Raw genomic sequence first — 19,770 nt, 5'->3', positions numbered from 1 at the left:
AAATCTTGGTCTAGCATCAAGAGTTGGAGGAATGTTTGTGATATATATATATATATATATATATATATATATATATATCAATTTTCCTAGGTAGACGTTTTCATTTATTTATAGTTCTATGTTTTCAAAGAAGTTTTTTTCTTTAAAGATTTCATTTCATCAGTTAGAGGCAGTGGTGCAGAAAATAGATTGTTGCTGTGACGAACTGTTAACTACATTTGTACATATGGAAGCCTTTAATGTGTTCCTGAATAGGAAGCTAGGTGACTTACCACATTTCCATGAATGCGGTCCTCAGGTGGTGGATGGTGGGCAATATCTTACATTATTAAAGTACAGTTCCTTTGATTTACAAGTAAGTATGCACTATTAATACACAGAATTGCATTTAAACATCAGTTACAAACATTTTTTCTTGACTTTTCATTTATTTGACCAACAAGATATAGGCTTTGTATTGTGTATTAATTATATTATTAAGAAATTGTTCAGCTTTGGGTTTTGTTCTTAATCTAGAATTTAGACAAAATGAGGATGGGCAGCTTATGGTTTTGAAAAAGGAGAGGTCAACTAGGACAAAAGTGTAACATTTTTGGTTGAAGAAATGTAAATGTATATGTATACTGTAAATGGAAATTTAATTTTTTTCAGATAATACTAAAAAGTGACTTTGTGATGATCTGATTGATTACAAGGCTGTGAGTCTTCTTCTTGAGACCCAGAGACTTCTCCCCTTTTCATTTCTTCCCTGATGTTAAGAAGATGCTGAAACCAAATACGATTGTCTCTTCAAAGACTGTAGCCATTAGCAAAGCACAACTGTCCCTCCTCCTGTCTTTCATGCTTAATCCATTTCTGTAAGAACAAAATATAGCACTAACTGTTTTGATTTGACAGACTCAGAAGCTCCTATTCTAGCAGGAGGGTTAGATTAAACAGGAATAAAGTTGATTAGATGAATTTTTGTAAGCAGATCACACTGGTTGGGTACTGAGAGGTTGGGAACCCTAAGGTTGGCTTCCTTAGGCGTCCCAAGGATCATCACATTTTCTTTCTTTCATAATGTTGCAACACACTCCTTCGCCAAATCTTCCTATTTTTTGTTTGTCCAGAACACATTTAATAGGATTTATATCTTGCTAGTATGTGTGTGTACATGCAACAGTCCCATACTTGTTAATTTTCGTCAACATGACACAAAGTTAATTGGGAAGAGGGAACATCAATTGAGAAATTGCCACCATTAGATTGTCCCGTGGGCTCGTTTATGGGCATTGGGCACTTTCTTGATTAATGATTGATATAGGGCCCAGCCTACTGTGGATGATTCTGCCTCTGGGAATTGTGTAAGAAAGTAGGCTGGACAAGCCACAGAAAGCAAACAACACAAGCAGCATTCCTCCATGGCCTTTGTTTCAGTTTCTGCCTCCAGTTCCTGTGTTGGGTTCCCTCATGGATGGAGTGTAATCTGAAAGATGAAGTACCACCTGCCATTAGTTTCATCACAGAAACAGAAACAAAGCTAGGGCAGAAATTGATACCAGAGAGTAGGAGCTTGCTACAATAGGCCTGACCATGTGACAGTTTCTCTATTCATTCATCTATTGGTGAACACTTGGATTGTGAGCAATACTGGTTAGTGTTCTTCCTTTATTATAAAATCTTATTTTCTGCTTTGTGTAACAGAAAATGTATGTTTAAAATTTGGCTAAACAGTTGAAAACCTATGCTACTCCCTTTATTTTACATTGTTTCCTTCCTCCCTTTTTACTTTTGTGGGTCTAGTCCACTAATCATCAGCTTTGCTACTTGCATTAGTATAGTAATTTCCTGTTATCTTTCCTCCCTACTATTTTTACTGTTCCAAATTATTAGGTTGAGACATACAGATACAGGATGAGCATATGCCATGGTTTTCTTTTTCAAATCCCAGTTTAATTTTACTTTCCTGTCATAATTAACAATTATTCACCATTTTAATCTGAAATTGTCTCAGACTGAATACTAAAGTATATGTATACATTTGAATGTGCATGGTAAATGAATATTTTAATCACTTTTGCTACCATCTCCTTATATGTATACATCCATGAGAATGCCTTTAGTTATTTCCTTTTTTTACAGCACTTAAAAATAATCTCTATGGGTTAGACTGATGGCTCAGGAGTTAAGACAATTTACTGCTGGCTTTGCAGATAACTGGGTTATATTCCCCAAACCCACCAGGTGGTTCACAGCTGTCTATAACTGTAACTCCAGGGCTCTCTGTCTGTAACTCCAGGGCGCTCTCTCTCTCTCTCTCTCTCTCTCTCTCTCTCTCTCTCTCTCTCTCTCTCTCACACACACACACACACACACACACACACACACAGTGTACAGTGCACAGACATACATGCAGGCAAACACTTATATATGTATAATAAAATTAAAGGCTTCTAAAAGGAAGAGCTGTCTCTAAAGGGTGGGGAGATAGCTCCACAAATAAAGTGCCTACTGTACAAGGATTACATCCTGAGTTTGGATACTCAGCACCTAAATAAAAACCATATGAATGTGTATGGAGCATAGTGTGTGTGTGTGTGTGTGTGTGTGTGTGTATGCACCTGTGCAAAGGCCAGAGAAGGATGCTATGCAAATTCCTCCCTCATTTTCTACCTTATCTCTTTGAGGCAGCATCTCTCATTAAACATGGAACTTACTGTTTTTCAGCTAATCTGGTTGGCCAACAAGCCTCAGCAATGCTCCTGTTTCCCTACTCCTCACCAACACTGGGGTTACAGATGTGTTGACTATAACACTTGACTTTTATATGGGTGATGAAGACCTTAACTTAGTGACTTAAATAGCCAACATCTCTCTATCTACTGAGCTATCTCCCCAGCAATCCTGTTTCATGATTGCAGAAGCATTGTGGCCAGCTGTGCCTGAACTTTACATGGGTGCTGGCCTTCCAAACTCAGTTTCTCAGTTTACTGACTGAATCATCTTCCCAGACTTCAGTAGGGACATTCTTAAGTTCCTTTCCCTAGGTTCTTTATGCCCATACTGATGGGGTAAAGCTATTGGGTGGTTCCCTTCCACTCTTGCTGCCTTATCAAAGGAAGAGTGAAGATATTTAAGAAGAAGTGGCTGTAGAGCTTCTGGTGGCAGTGATGTGGGTGAAGTCTACCTAACAGCTACCTAAAGGATGCTGAGCTGTGGTGGCATAAGTGCTGAGTGAATACTGCTTGTCATTTTCATGGTGCCCCATGCCTTCCTCTTCATTTTCATATTGGGAGTGCTATTGCTTCTGGTGTCTTCCTACCTATAGTCCGGGCAGCCTCACTCTATGTGGAGGCTAACGTCTCTTTGTTACTTTTCAAATCAGTGTAAAATCTGTGAAAATTCTCTCAAAACTTTGATATGTAAGTTCCTTTCCCATCTTCCTGTGTGAGTCTACGTAAACCCAAACATCCTGACAGAGCTTGCTTAGAGGAAAATAACATCCATGTTCATTGTCCCAGCTCTTGCTCACACCTTCACGCTGCCTCACATTTGAAGAGTAGCGTGTGGTACTTGGCAAGTTCTGGAGTTCCTGCATGGTGGGGTGGGCATGAGATGGAAAGCAATGAGGGTTTGGAAGTAGGTATAAATACAGGTGATATGGATGAGCAAAGGAAGTTCAAGAATGACTTGGAAACTTCTGACATCAGTGATAGCATTAGAACATGACTGTTTAGCACTGGTCATGACACCAGATCTCAAAAGTAGCATGGTTGTAACTCTGTATGGCTAGTTTCGGATGTTTACATGCTTCAGTGGAACACCCTATTCTTCTTTGAGTGGTCTCTTTCTCAGCTAGAGACTGCACCTCCTTTTATGCATACATGTTTAGGTGACAGGGAACCCAAATGGTGACATTCCTTGTGCGTCTATTGCAGATTTATGCTTACAGAGGACTTCTGGAAATCTGTGATATCAAATGTGTGCTAGCCAAGCTTTTTACTTCTCTTATACAGAACCTGAGAGAGCAACTTATAAGGTGGGAAGAGGCATTTTGGCTTCTGGATTTAATCCATTGCCGTGGGCCTCTGGTGAAGAAGAACATCTTGGTAGCTGGATCTCAATGAGAGAAAAGGTTGTTTGCCTCACATCCACCGAGAAGTGGAGAGAAAGAGACAGGATGGTGGTAGGGACATGACACTCTTTAAAGACACACTGTCTTTCATTAGGAGTGAGGCTGCAAGGACAGCAGATAGGGTGCAGCCTGCTTACTTCAGTCAGACCCACCTTCTAAGTCTCTGCCAGTCCTCAATAATGCCAAAAGACTATAATTCCAACAATAAATTGATCCATGGATGAAATCAGAGTCCTCATATCCAATCAACTTAAAAAAATCTCATCAGTTGGCAACCAAGCCTAAGTATATGAACCTTTAGGGGACATTTCAAGTTCAAACCACAACAATATGTGAGGGACTAGAGCTGACAAAAAGGCCTAAATGAAATTCTCAGGAAGATTTAGAGGTCTGCTGAGAAGAATGAAGTAGGGAATCACTCCATTTTTCTCTATTTATCCATCGACAAATGCAATACATTTAGTAATGAGATTCTTATAGACTCCTTTTGTTACCATTACAATAGATTTTTGAGAACAAGAGCTTCCAAAAGATATTCTGGTTCTGGTTTCATTTCTGTTAGAATTTGAAAAATTTATGCAAATTCTTCATTCTCTATTTCTAGGTTGGTAAAATGAGGAAAAATAGTGTTACTGAAAATGTTGTAGTATTAAGAGGACCGTGTGTTCAACACTCAAAATATGCTCCACTGTTTCCCCTACACTCCACTGTGTCAGATACTATCCTTTCTCCTTTGCTATTTTCTTTACTGCTACATCAATGAATGATTAGAACTGTTTGCAAGCAAGAAAAAAAATCAGAAATGGCTAATTTCATCAAGATTTATATAATGTATATAAATATACATTATATAAAGATTTATATAATGTATATAATGCATTATATACTCATCTTCTCTGTGTCTTTCTGGAAGCTTCTTCCAGGCATCCTCCTCTAACTCCCTGTGGTAGGAAGGTCATTTATAAACAGCCTCAAGATTCACCTCATAAGAAGAGCAAGCACCTTCTTCCTTCCAGATATTTGAGTGTGCCGAGGTTCCAGCTCAAATCACTTGCATATCTTTGAAACAAATATTACTCCCCCTCCATATAGTGGGTTCAAGATGAGAATGGAACCGTGTCTTGACACTGTTGGCTGCAAGGAAAGGAAGCTGTTGAGAGAAGAGGAGCTGCATGTAAATATGATGAGCATGGAACACATGTTCAGTGATTAAGAAGCTCAAAGAGTAAGGAGAATCTTTTCCCAATCTGAGTTGCTACTTCATCTTGTAAGTGTGGACACTGAGGATGAAGGAAGACTCAGCAATGACTCCTGAATGCAAGCAATCGTAAGAGTTAGGGATAAATCCTGTCCTTTTCCAGCTCCACTGGGGACAGAAATGACCAGTGTGTGACAAAAGAACGAGTGAATGAATGAACAATTATGCTGCCTGGTTTTATGTCAACTAGACACAGGCTATAGTTATCTGAGAGGAGGGAACATTGATTAAGAAAATGTATCCATGAAGGTCGGGCTTTAGGCAAACATTTTCTTAATTAGTGATTGATGGAGGAGGGCCCAGTTCATTGTGGGTGGTGCCACCCTTGGGCTGGTGGTTCTAAGTTCTCTAAGAAAGCAAGCTGAGCAAGCCATGAGGAGCAAGCCAGTATGCAGCATTCCTACATGGGTCTGCCTCCAGGTTCCTCACCTGCTTGATTTCCTGTCCTGACTTCCTTCAGTGATGAACAATGAGGTTGGAGTATAAGTCAAATAGATTAATTCCTCCCCAAGTTGCTTTTAGTCACGGCGTTGCATCATAGCAATAGTTACCCTGGCTAAAACAACAGCTCAGGGAGGGAGGAAATGACTTTTCACTTAACTGGGGCATTCTAGGCAGTGAGGTGGAGTAACACAGCACTCCCTCACACCCCCAGAACACAGCAGAAAGGGCTAGGTGAATTTCCAACCAAATTTAATTGTGACCAGATTGTGGGAGTGAACGTTTCAGTTTGCATTGAGTTAACTGTTTTATTTCATGTCTCATTTTTAATGCTTCTGTGTAGCCCTCTCACTTTTTCTAAATTACATGCCTCATTGTATTTGAGTTCCTTCTGAATTTGACAGCTCCATGGCTTCCAATTTTGCTTCTGCTGCTTTGATTATTATTCCTGATTTGGTTGTTGATGAGACATGTGGTTTTCTTCAATTAGCTCTGTCACTCTTACAAATGTGTGTGTCTCGCAAGTGTCCTAATTAAAGTCAGGAGGAGGAGGGGGAAAAATTACTGGCAATTACAACAGTGCCATCCTCCTCTTGCTCTCTGCTCTACTCTCCTCATCACCGGAGTGCATTCTTCTGTATCTCCATTTTGCAAGCACACTGAGCAGCCTCTCTCTTTAAAATCCTATTAATTTTCTCAGAACACGATATGCAGCTGTGTCACTGTGTCAGACATTAGCTTTCAGGAACCCCCATAGCTTCCATTTAGTTTTATTAAGTACAGTCCCTTCCCTGACAGTTTCTACCATACTTTCAGTTCTTCCTGAGAGAGAAGGCAACTATCATTGCCCATCTGTCGTCATGCAAAGTCTCCCTAGAGCTATGGTCTTGTGAGTTCATTGTCCCCTTGAGTGGGTTTCAAAGTCCCCTTCCCCCAAAGCTTCGGAGTTCAGTTTTCTCTTGTGTGGGCTTGCATCCATTCATTTCATTCACCCCAAATCAGCCCTAGGGACACTTATTGAGCATCCTTGCCTCCTTTACATGCTCAGGCCTCATGAAAGGAGCTAGAACTAGCAATGAGTAATTGAGATAAGGTTAAGATGGTGTGGCAAAGTGAAAAAGGTCAGATTTCAGAATGAGAGAAAACAGATTCAAGTGCCAGCTTTGCCACAAGCTAGCTTTTGGCCTTGAATAAATCACTTAGGTGATTTTTTTTTCATCTGTAGAATTGTGTTAATAATACTTTACCTGGCAGGGTTGTTGTGAATATTGGAAGATAATGTATGCAAAGTAGCTAGCTTAGTGCCTGGTATAGCTCAATAAATGGAAGCTATAATTATTACTACAAATAAGATATAGTGTACTTAAGAAACTGTCTACTCAAAGAGAGAGAAGAGTAAATTAACTTTTATAACATATTGTTCCATGTGTAATAATGGAAGGCTGTAGGTGGTAATGGGTTATACTCCCTGGGGTGCTATATGCCCTCTCTCACACACTTTATTATTTCCCTCTACTTCATTCTGTTCTCTCTTCAACATGTTTCAGCCAGCTTACTCCTTCTCATTTCAGTTGGGTGTGGTTGTGGTGTGTGTGTGTGTGTACCAACCTTGGATGTTGTTCCTCAGGTTCTTCCACCTACTTTGTTGCCTGAGCCACATTTTCTTACTAGCCTGGAATTTACCAAGTTGGCTATACAGTCATTGAGGTAGGGATCTGCCCATCTCTGCTTCCCCAGCAGTGGCTTATACATGGGTTTCACCATGCTTCTCTCTCTTCCTCCTTCCCACCCTCTTTTCCTCTCCTCCTTTTTCTAATGTGTGTTTCGTGGGCCCAAACTTGGGTTCTCATGCTTGCAAGGCAAGCACTTTACTAACTGAGCCATCTCTCCAGTCTCATCTCAGCCAATTTTCATTTGCTTCCTATTTCCTGGGTTTAGAAGCTCTTCTTTTAGGTCCCTGCCTGTTGGCTTTTTCTCAGCATTAAACTTGCAGTTTAAATGTAATTCTCTAGTGGGTCTTCCCATTATCTTCCAATCTGAAGTCACCTCATATATTTTCCCGTGTTGTTTTGAGCCATTTAGGGTTCTTTACATTGTAGAAAGGATTATCTGCAATCACCTACCTGTTTGTTGGTTTATATATTAATTTATGGCTCTCCCTTGCAGGCATATAAATTCCACAGAGAAGGAATTCCGTCTTGCTTTTGTATAGGCCTGCTTCTCTAGTGATTTAGAGTATGTCTAACAAATATTTGAGGGCCTGAACAGTGGTAGGAGATATATGCTGGAGACTATACTGAAGGAATTCTACTATTGACAACTATCTAGTGCTCCATATGGCTGTCATGATGGCCTTCTGTGTCTAAGACAGGAGGCCAAGTTAATGGGAGAGTCACAGGTGGCATCTGACTTTGTGCCTTTCAACTTGGGAAATGTCTTTTTCAAATAATCTGATATGTGAATATTTGTTATAATTTATTTATTCTTTTAAATTCCATTTTGCATTCCAACCACAGTTCTCAATCCAACACCTCCTCTGATCCCGCCTTACCTCCCCCAAGCCCACCTCTATTCCACTATTCCTTACAGGTAGGGGCTTCCATGAGGAGTCACCAAAATCTGGCACAATAGGTTAGGGTAGGGCCAAGTCCCTCTCCCATGCATTAAAGCTGAGCATGGCATCCCACCATAGGGAATAGGCTCCAACAAGCTAGCTCATTACCAAGTTTGTATTGTGGTCCTACTGCCAGGGGTCCCTCATATAGTCCAAGCTTCACAACTGTCTTCCACATATGGAGGGCCTAGTTAGGTCCTCTGTAGTCTCCACAGCTGTTGGTTTAGAGTTCATGAGTTTCCACAAGCTTGGTTTAGTTGTCTCTGTAGATTTCTCCATCATGATCTTAATCTCCTGTTCTCATATGTTCTCTCATCCCTCTCTTCAACTGGATTCCTGGAGCTCATCTTGATGCTTGGTTGTGGACCTCTGCATCTGGTTCCATCAATTACTAGATGAAGGCTCTATGATGATAGTTGGGGTGTTCAACAATCTGATTATAGGAATAGGCCGGTTCAGGCATCCTCTCCACTATTGCCAGGAGTCTTCCTTGCCAGGGTCATCCTGTGGATATTTGAGAATTACCCTAGCACCATTGTGGTTCTCTTTATTAAGATATCTCTTTCATTGCTCTTCCACTGTATCTGTTCCCCGCCCCTTGACCATCCCTTTTCCTCATGTTCTCATTCCCCCGCCCCTTGCCATTACCATCCCCATGCCCAGTTTACCCAGTAAAGTTGATCTAATGACATGTGAATTTTTATGTGAATGTATCTTTGCTCCTGAACTTCACACAAATTATTTACTGGAGCCTGATCCAGGCACAAATCATCGCCTATGTTAATTTGTCATGGACGTGTGTGTGTGTGTGTGTGTGTGTGTGTGTGTGTGTGTGTGTGTGTGTGTCTGTGTGTCTGTGTATATGTGTATCTGTTTTTGCATATGGAAGCCAAAAGTTGCTTTTGGGTATCTACCTCTATTGCTCTCTACATTATTTTATTGAGACAGTGTCTGTTCACTCACCCTGAGATTAGACTAGTCCCTAGATCTATGCACTGTTTCATTTAGACTGGTCCCAGAATGTCTTGCTTCTTCTAGTGCTTGGACTAGTATTTACCACCATGCCTGGCTTTGATGTGGATGTTAGGGAATCTGAGCTCTCATCCTCATGCTTGATCTGCAAGTACTTTACCCATTGAGCTATTGCCCCCGCTCTGGAAACATATGCTTTGATATTGAGCCTTCTCTTAAAGTTTACTAGAAGAACTTTGAGTCTTTAAAGAAAGAAATTAAAGAAGATGCCAGAAAATGGAAAGATCTCCCATGTTCTTGGATAGGTAGGCTCAGCATAGTAAAAATGGCAATCTTTCCAAAAGCAATCTACAGATTCAACGAGATCCCCATCAAAATCCCAACACATTTCTTCACTGACCTTGAAAGAACAATTCTCAACTTTATATGGAGAAACAAAAGACCCAGGATAGCCAAAACAACCCTGTACAATAGAGGAACTTCTGGAGGCATCACCATCCCTGACTTCAAGCTCTATTATAGAGCCATAGTCCTGAAAACAGCTTGGTATTGGCACAAAAATAGACTGATAGATCAATGGAATAGAGTTGAAAACCCTGATATTAACACACACACCTATGAACAACTGGTTTTTAACAAAGAAGCTAAATTTATATAATGGAAAAAAGAAAGCATCTTCAACAAATGGTGCTGGCATAACTGGATTCGGACATGTAGAAGATTGCAGATAGATCCATATCTGTCACCATGCACAAAACTTATGTCCAAATGGATGAAAGATCTCAACATAAATCCATCCACACTGAACTTCTTAGAAGAGAAAGTGGGAGGTACCCTTGAACAAATTGGTACAGGAGACCACTTCCTGAATATAACACCAGTAGCACAGACATTGAGATAGAAAATTAATTAATGGGACCTCCTGAAACTGAGAAGGTTCTGTAAGGCAAAGGACATAGTCAGCAAGACAAAACGGCAGCCCATAGAATGGGAAGAGATTTTCATCAACCCCACATCTGATAGAGGGCTCATCTCCAAAATATACAAAGAACTCAAGAAGCTAGTCTCCAAAACACCAAACAATCCAATTAAAAAGCGGGGTACAGAACTAAATAGACAATTCTCAATAGAGGAATCTAAAATGGCTGAAAGACACTTAAGAAAGTGCTCAAAATCCTTAGCCATCAGGTAAATGCAACTCAAAACAACTCTGAGATACCATCTTACACCAGCCAGAATGGCTAAAATCAAAAACACCAATGAAAGTCCATGCTGGAGAGGATCTGGAGAAAAGGGAACACTCCTCCATTGCTGGTAGGAGTACAAACTTGTACAACCACTTTGGAAATCAGTATGGCAGTTTCTCAGTAAAATGGGAATCAGTCTACCTCAACATCCAGCAATTTCTCTCTTGAGCATATATCCAAAGAATGCACATTCATACAACAAGGACATATATGTTCAACTATGTTCATGGTATTGTTTGTCATAGCCAGAACCTGGAAGCAATCTAGATGCTCCTCAACTGAAGAATGGATAGAGAAAATGTGGTACATTTACACAATGGAGTACTACTCAGCGGAAAAAAGCAATGGAATCTTGAAATTCGCAGACAAATGGATGGGCCTAGAAGAAACCATCCTGAGTGAGATATCCCAGTCACAGAAAGACAAATATGGTGTGTACTCATTCATATATGAATTTTAGACATCCAGGAAAGGATTGCCAACCTTATAATCCACATCATCAAAGGAACTAGGAAACAAGGAGGACCCCAAGAGAAGAATGCATGGTCCCCTGGAGAGGGGGAAGGGGACAGGATCTCCTGAGCTAATTGGGAGCATGGGGGTAGGGGAGAGGAAGCTGGGAGAAAGAGATGGGGAGAAGAGGAGGGGAGAGGAGGAAATGGGGGAACAGGAAGGTTGAGTTGGGGGAAGAATAGAGGAGAGCAAGATGGGAGATACCATAATAGAGGGAGCCATTGTAGGTTTGAGGAGAGATCTGGAACTAAGGAAATTTTCAGAGATCTACAAGGATGACATCAACTGGCAATCTAAGCAATAGTAGAGAGGCTACCCTAAATGCCCTTCCCCTATAATGAGACTGATGACTACCTTATATGCCATCCTAGAGCCCTCATCCAGTGGCTGATGGAAGCAGAGGCAGACACCTACAGTTAAACACTGAGCTGAACTCCGGAACCCAGTTGCAGAGAGGGAGGAGAGATGATCAAAGAGATCAAGACTGAGCTGGTGAAACCCACAGGAACAGCTGACCTGAACAAGGGGGAGCACAAGCATGAACCCAGACTGATGTCTGGGAGGGCAGCATGGGACTGATCCAGACCCCTGAACATGGATGTCAGTGAGGAGCCCTCAGCACTCTATGGGGCCTCTGGTAGTAGATCAGTATTTATCCCTGGAGTGAGAAAGGACTTTGGGAGCCCATCCCGCGTGGAGGGATGCTCCCTCAGCCTGGACACATGGGGGAGGGCCTAGGCTCTGCCCAAGATAATATGACAGACTTTGGAGATCCCCATGGAGGCCTTACCCTCCCTGGGGAGCATAGGGGGGATGGGGTGGGGGATTGGTAGGGAGTGGGGAAGAAGGGAAGGAGAGGGAGCAGGGATTGACATGTGAAGCAGGCTTGTTTCTAATTTTAACTAATAAAAATAATTAAAAAAGTTTATTAGTGGGGCAAAATGAGACTGTTGGTTGGAATAAGATGAGCTGCTTTGGGCTTTGATGATTTGCTCTTAGAGTTTTAGCTCCAGGGGCTTCTGGAACTTTCTAGAAGAAGGTATGAATCTTTATATCTGACATCCCTCTTCTGTGTTTGAAGTGGATTAGAATAAGCCATCACAAAGTGTAGCATGAAACAAAGTTCTGTTGCAAAACAATCCAACATGTGTTATTTCTTTGAGGTGGTGATTGTGAAATTCAGGCTTTATTTTTAACTTCATTGATTAAAACACAACTAGTCACTAAATACATTTGATCCCCTTAGAAAAAGGCATATTAAGCTCATATGAACTCACAGAGACAGGCAGTATGTATAGAGCCTGCATGGGTCTGCACCAGGTCCCCTGTGTATAGATTATGGCTTCCAGTTTAGTATTTTTATTGGATTTCTGAGTGTGTGAACATTTGGATCTCTGCTTCTTATGACTTCTTTTGGGCTCTTTTCCTTCTGATTGTCTTGTCCAGCTCTGATGAGATAGTTTTTGTTTAATCTTGTTATATTTTTATTTTCTTATGTTATATTATTAGCCCTTAGGAGCCTGTTCTTTTCTAATGAGAAGCAGCAAGGGAGTGGATCTGGACAGGTGGGGATTTAGGGAGGAACTGTGAGGGGTTGAGGGAGGGAAAACCATAATTAGGATGTATTATGTGAGAAAAAAGTCTATGTTCAATAAAAGTGAAGGGTTGGGGAAGGAGAAAAAAGCCATCTTAAAAAATTGCTTCGGTGGGAAGAAAAGTTTCTTTTGTTTGAAACTATATTACATCATTGTGTTATTGAATATGTGAGTTTTGGGATTACAGAGATGGCTCAGTTGTTAAGGGCACTGTGTGTTCTTCAAGAGGACCTGGGTTTGATTCACAGCACCCACATGGTGACTCACAACTGTCTGTAACTCCCTCTTCTGGCCTCTGGTGGCACCAGGCCCACATGTGGTGTATAGACATACATGAGGGCAAAGCACTCAGAAACTTAAAAAAATAAAGTGAGCTTAAAATGCTTAAATTAAAAAAATACAAAACATATATATAGAATATGTAAATTGTAGTGCTATACATAAAATAAAGTATTAAAAAAAAACCAAAGTGATCCTTGTGAGAAATGGAGTGCTATTACCTAAAAAGGATGGAAATGTGTGACATTGATTACAAGAAAGCAGAGATTGGGGAAAATATTGGCTCAGTGAGAAACTACTTCTCCCATTAAAGAAAAATAACTCAGCAAGAAGCACACAGCAAAATTTCCTGTCTACTGATGGGACCAGACATATCATTTTCTTATAAAGAAAAGAAAGTTATAATTTCAGTTTTGTCAAGACTTTTATTACTCTTGGGTAAAAACATCTATGAACCTTCCAATTAGCTTCCATCAGTCGCTTCACCATATAGTAATTTCATGGTTGTTTCTCTGGCTTGTCACATATGCTTAAGAGTTTTACTATATATCCATATTTTTCTTAATTGTCTCCCAGTCTCCATTCATAAAACAGTCCGAAGACTTAATTCACTGAAGTTTTATCATTGCGTGATCACACTTAGCTGTCAATCTAGTTTTTAATCATGACCCAGGAGAAAAAGATGTGACTAACGGACACAATTTGATTCATTGCCATTAATCTATAAGCCATAGCAGGGTCAGAAGCTCAACAAAATTCATTCCAACCTCTTAGTTTCCCAGGCATGTGTGACTTTGGCTATTTAAATTGTAGCACAGAAACAGAAATTTGTCACTTGTACACAGAAAGCAATTTAGATGAACCGTACACTTTTCAAAACAATATTCCTTCCACCTGTATCAAGGAATCATCTCTTTGCAAAAGATAGAGACCATCACAGAAGACTACAACCAATCCAAATGGAGCCCAGCCCAAACTGATAATCAGTAATACAGTTCCCTTACCTAAGCCTCAGGAATCAGTGTGGAAGAGGAGGAAGACAGACTGCAAGAGTCAGAGGAACAAGGAAAGGGTTTGCTGTGAGATTGTGTCTCCCAGGAATGTTGGGAGCTAAAGTCATAAAGTCTCACCAACATGACTGCCTAAACATGTGCTAAACAAGATCCTACTAACAGGGATGTGAGAAAGCCCAGGAGAACTCAATCCTAAACAAAGGACTACAGGCAAACTAAGAAATTCTGAGAGTAGGAGGAATAGTCTTCCCCAGTGAAGAACACACAAATTGGTTCTCTAATAGCAAATGTTCAGCTCTGAGAAACATGTAAAAGTAACACCATACAGACAGAGCAGGGTATATTTTCCTATTTAGGAATATATATGCATACACATATACTTACACGTATATGCATATGTATGTATATTAGTTACTGTTTTATTGCTGTGAAGAGACACCATGACCAATGCGACTCTTACAAAGAAAGCATTTAATTGGGGGCTAGTTTATAGTTTCAAAAGGTTATTCCAATGATTGTCATGGCAGGAAGCAGACAGGAATAGCACTGAAGTGGTAGCTAAAAACTTTATATTCTGATCTACAGGCAGTAGGCAGAGTGAAAGACACTGAGCTAGGTAGGAGTGAGCTTTTGAAATCTTACAGCCTACCCCCAATGACACACTTCCTCCAACAAGACCACACCTCCGAGGCCCGTTAAACTTCCCCAAACAGTTCCACTCATTGGTGGCTAAGCATTCAATGGAGCTTACAGGGGTAATTCTCATTCAAACCATCACAGTGTATAGTAACAACAATTAATGAAAATATAGCCCATTAATTTGAAAGACAGAAAGTCTTATGGGTATATGGTTGGGTTATGAGGGAGGAAAGGGAAGGGGAAATAATGTAACTATATTATAACCCCCCCAAGTAAAACAATTAAAAACTGTATTGCTTTATGATGGACTTGAATCAGAATCACGTATTGTACTATTGTTAGCTTTCCACCAGACTGCTCTTATGTAGAGTGTAGATGCTGAACACTTACAGAGCTGGGATTTAGTAAACTGGGCAGTGTGACAGTCTCTGTAATTGTCAGCTTGACACAACTTAGAATCACTTGGGAAGAAAGTCTTAATAGGGAGTGTCTACCGTGCTTTTGCATGCTGGCATGTCTGGAAATGGATTTGTCTTAATTGATATGAGAAGACCTGGCCTATCGTGGGTGACTATTAATTGGTCTTAATAATAAAAACCTGGTGTCAGTTAGTAAGGGGTGAAAGCTGAAAGATCAGAGAAACAAAGCAGCCAGAGAATTCTTCCCTCTACAAAATCTCCAGACTGAAAAGAGGCTGAACTCCTGTCCCCTCCGGCCTTATACTCCTCTCTCCACCCAGCCATATCACTTCCTGTCTGTCTGCACAGACCTCCAGACCTCTGTGGTTAACTAGTGGCTAGCTTTGCCTCTGATCTTCAGAAAAACTTTGTTAGAGTACAAACAGGGTATCACAATTGCCTAGACAGAGGATCTTAGACTGTATAAGAGAAAGTGAGTTGAACACAGTAAGCAAATAAAATTGCATGCACTCCCTGTGACTAGCTGCTAGAAGCTTCTGCCATTGGTATTTCCTTGATATGATAGACTGTGCCTTGGAGTTGTAAGCCAAAGAAATCCCTTTCTCTTCTAAGTAGCTTTCCTTCAGGGGTGTTTTGCCACAGTAGTAATGATGGAACTAGAACAAGTCATATCTTCTGGTAGATAATATTAGTATTGGGATCTTTTTATACAGTTACTTCCTCATTTTATAACTATATTTTGAATGTAAGTTGGATTATTTATGGAAAATTTCTAAATTGTGGCAACTTTCCTATCGATCACACACAACCTTCAATTACTTTTGGAAACAGCCTGGGACTGTTCAGTGATAGAAGATGATGTGAACCAAAGTAAGCCAATGGTAGTTCTCAACCATCTGTGGTCATAGACTGGATATGAACACACTCTGACATATCTTAGTTCTTTCATGGGATTTTGCAAACCTAAGCTAGGAGAAACATTGTTGTCTTCAAGTCAGGAAGCTGCTAGAATGTTAGTTTATTGATCTAGGGAATCACACCTGCTATAATGTAGAGGAGGAATATTTAAGCCAACAGGAAATGAACGTTCATAATCAAAGAGAAGCAGACATATGAGATCCAGTAGCACTTGGATGTATTGCCTGGTCAGCCTAGCCATACTGTTGCCTGTGCAGGACACATGAGTCAAGAATTTAAGTTTGTTCTGTTGAAGGTTGTTTGAGTATAGACTAAGAAATCAAAGAACACTTTGGTACAATAAACCCCAATTCATGCCACAGCATCAGTAAAGACAAGGATTGTCAGATCTTTACCAGGTAGTCAGTGTGATGGGAATCATTATGGATAGCGAAAGTGAAGCAGATACATTTAGCAACACAGAACTAACTTTGGAAATATTATAGAAGTAATAAAGCCCCAGAAAGAAATAGAGTGCCGTGTCTTCCTGCAGATGGAGAGCAGAAATGAGGAAAGCATCCTCATCTATGTGGGCCAAGTGGGGTCCCACCAGTCCTACTGAGAGTGTCTGTCAAGGGCTAACAAAACCTCATGGTAGGGCTATTTTATAACTACAAAATGGGTTCTAGTATCTGAAGGCTCATCTATGTAGGAAAGAGTTTTAAATTAACAACCTGATGTTTGCTTCATATCTGACTTATTGATGTTGTGAACCTATCAGTGACTTTAAGGCAGAAGTAAGTAATATATCATCCTAGATATTTACTTATTAGTAGAGCATGATAAAAAGCCTATACATATAATGAAATGAATTTCTCCAAATATCTAGATATTGATTGCAGACTTCACTGAGATCCTGAAAACTCTCTTGATTCCATTCTGAACACAAGTATCTGGAAATTTTAGACAATGCCTTAAACACATTAGCATACAGGCAGAAGGCTCGCAAAATACCTCAGTGGTAAACACATTATTATACTTAGAACAAAACTTATTACCATAATGCAAATAGTGTGAATTGAAAATGTCTTTTTCATGCCTCTTTAACGACTCACCCTCATGTTTATTCTTATGGATAATTTTGATACTATTATAATTCTTGTTTCTATTCTTATTCTTACCTTACTATTAGAGCCCTTCCAGAATCTCTTTTCAAGGCTTACAGTTATTTTTACACCACATACACTGTTTTGTTTCCATTGTAAACTTGTGATAATCTAACTAGTCTCAGTTGGAAATCAGTGTTCTTCTAGAATCACCAGTCGGGAAGGGCATGGCTGTGATGGAATACCAGACAGAACAACACAAGAAGGAAGGGTTTGTTTATTTTGGTTCATGATATCAGGAGATCTATCACTGTTGTGGGGGCATGGAAACTGGAAACACCCCAATACATGCTGGCAGGAGTGTGTAGCATTGGCTTTTACATTGCAAGCAGACTGGGAAATGGAGAAAGCAGGTGGGAAGCAGGTATCACTTTAAAAGGCTCACTCGTACTGACTCTTCTACTAACCAGGCTCCACCTGGTTATAGCAGGCATGGTCTTCAGAAGGTTTCCACAAGCTGTGGACCAGGCATTCAGAATTCGAGCCAATGAGGGAACAGTCTGGATTCCAGCTATACTAGCTACTGACTGAATGGGTAACACCTGAATGTTGGGGAAAATTAAAGGTGCCCTTTTTGGATCCATGACAGAGCTGGGAATACAATTTTTGTTTGAAAATTATGAATTCAAATAGTTTCTCCTGGGTAGTGTTGGTGGCATAGTGGTGAGCATAACAGCTCTCCAAATAGAGTTTTCCAGTTTATATTTCTGCCCTCTGTTTTTCTTTAGGTGTAAGTTCTCATTTTTCTAAGACTTTCCATCATATTGAAAATTTATTCTTAGTTTAATGTACATTAAAATATATCAAGTTCTTACTCTAAAGGTTCATAAATCCAGCCACTCTCCAAGCTCACCTGCCATCTTTATCAAGTCCCAAACTATTGTGTGACAAAGGGATATTTCAGTGGCTTGGCCTGGGATTTCCTTGCTTTTGAAGGGAAGCAGAAGTCTTCCTCAGCTGTCTTGACAAAACATTTCTGCCCTCGTGCCCTTGGACCTGGGGCTGTATTGACTGTCTGTAGATAGACATTCATATTTAAATGGGCAGGTTTCACTTATGGACCCTAAATGAAACCATTGCTTCATTTCCTGAGTGTAGGTCAATCATATTTCTATAAGAATTCTGGCACACCTCCATAAGAAATTCACCATGGAAATGAAAAGTACAAATGGCAAGTTTTTATTGCCCCATGGAATGTCTAACTGGAATGTTCTGACAATGATAGGAAAGAGGAGAAAGAACGTTTGTCTCCTTGTCAGGCTGGTGAGGAAAAACCATAGCTCCTTTGGGAGTGACTGTAGAGTCTGGAACTCAGATGGTCAGCCAGGCACCCTGCACAATCCCACTGACCAGTTGCTGCTGACAGCTTCTGGTGCCAGCAGAGCCAGCTTTCTGTCTCGGGTATTTCAAAATGCTGCACTTTCTTCAATTCTGACAGCCAGTCCACAGCTTGCCCTAAATGTTTCCATTTTATGCCTGGAAGTTAATAGGAGCATGGATTGTTACATGCAAAACACATTTGGACTAATAAAAAATGGATGAGACCACCTGGTGGAATTTCTCTTAATCTTGACGTTGGACTCATTTCTGCCCCATTTATTCAAGGTTGGGGCTGAATCCTACTTGCCAAGTATAACAAGTGTGATCATTTCTGTTTGACTTTTTTTTTTTTGCTTGCACATTTTCTGACTTCAGTCCAAGTGAATACCCATTGAAGCAAATGTAAACCCCCCTTATGTTTAAGAATGCTTCCTTTTCATTCAGCTCTACCGGTAGGTGGCAGTAGTGCAACACAAATAGTTGAGTTGCTAAATGGAGTCAAGATGAGGGTGATGATGATGATGGCAACCATGCCTATGACTATGACAATGACAATGGACCGGTCATAGACTCTTGGAATGCAGTGGTTTTATTTTAACATTACTGTGGTTTTCTCATTAATCCTTACAATATGCAATGAGATATGGGAGATAAAAAGTTTGGTTATTTATAATTTTTTTTGTCTGTGTTTCAGGTAGGAATAATCAAACTCAAAGTTATGAGGGATTCACCCAATTGTCCCAGCAGATTATTTCCAGAAACAGTCCTGAAATTCTGGTCTTGAGATCCAACTCAAGTCTGTTATCTACTAGTGGGTCTTTCCACGGGGCACCTAATTTGCTTGCATGTAGCCAAGCACCAAAATTTACTAAAGAATTACTTCTGACCCTCAAGGTAAAGGAAGGAGGCAGGGTGAGGCATGCATGCACAGGGTTAAACAGAAAGTAAGTATTCCTGAAAGAGTGGGAGAAAAATGACTTAGGTTAACATCTATAGGCTTCTTTTGTGTTCAGAATACCTAGTGTGGTGAACACAGGATTTTTGTGATTTCAGAGTCTGTTCCTTGCATGTCATTTCAAACATGTAGATGCTTTTAGAGGGCCGGCCCTCAGACCACCTGAAATAACATGGAATGGCCTGTTCTGGGGACTGAAGTGTTAAAAAAGTGAACAATGACTTATGTGGGTCCTTAGTTTCGCACACTGGAGGAAAGAAACAGTGAATATAAGGAGTCTAGGGGACCACCCTGAGAACAAGAGCACTTCTCTCCAATGTACTCT

The 19,770-nt window shown here is 40.4% G+C and overlaps 1 protein-coding gene across 3 annotated transcripts in view; it reads left to right on the top strand.

Annotated features, from left to right (window-relative positions):
- LOC100751845 (SUMO-conjugating enzyme UBC9-B) overlaps positions 1–19,770 on the top strand; it is a 213,836-nt gene that overhangs the window by 54,252 nt on the left and 139,814 nt on the right. The gene's annotated exons all lie outside the window — the stretch shown is intronic.

Source organism: Cricetulus griseus, chromosome 5 (assembly GCF_003668045.3).
Source record: "Cricetulus griseus strain 17A/GY chromosome 5, alternate assembly CriGri-PICRH-1.0, whole genome shotgun sequence".
In the NCBI taxonomy this organism is placed as follows: Eukaryota; Metazoa; Chordata; class Mammalia; order Rodentia; family Cricetidae; genus Cricetulus; species Cricetulus griseus.
The sequence above is the reverse complement of the archived record's forward strand: the minus strand, read 5'-3'. Positions and strand labels throughout refer to the sequence as shown.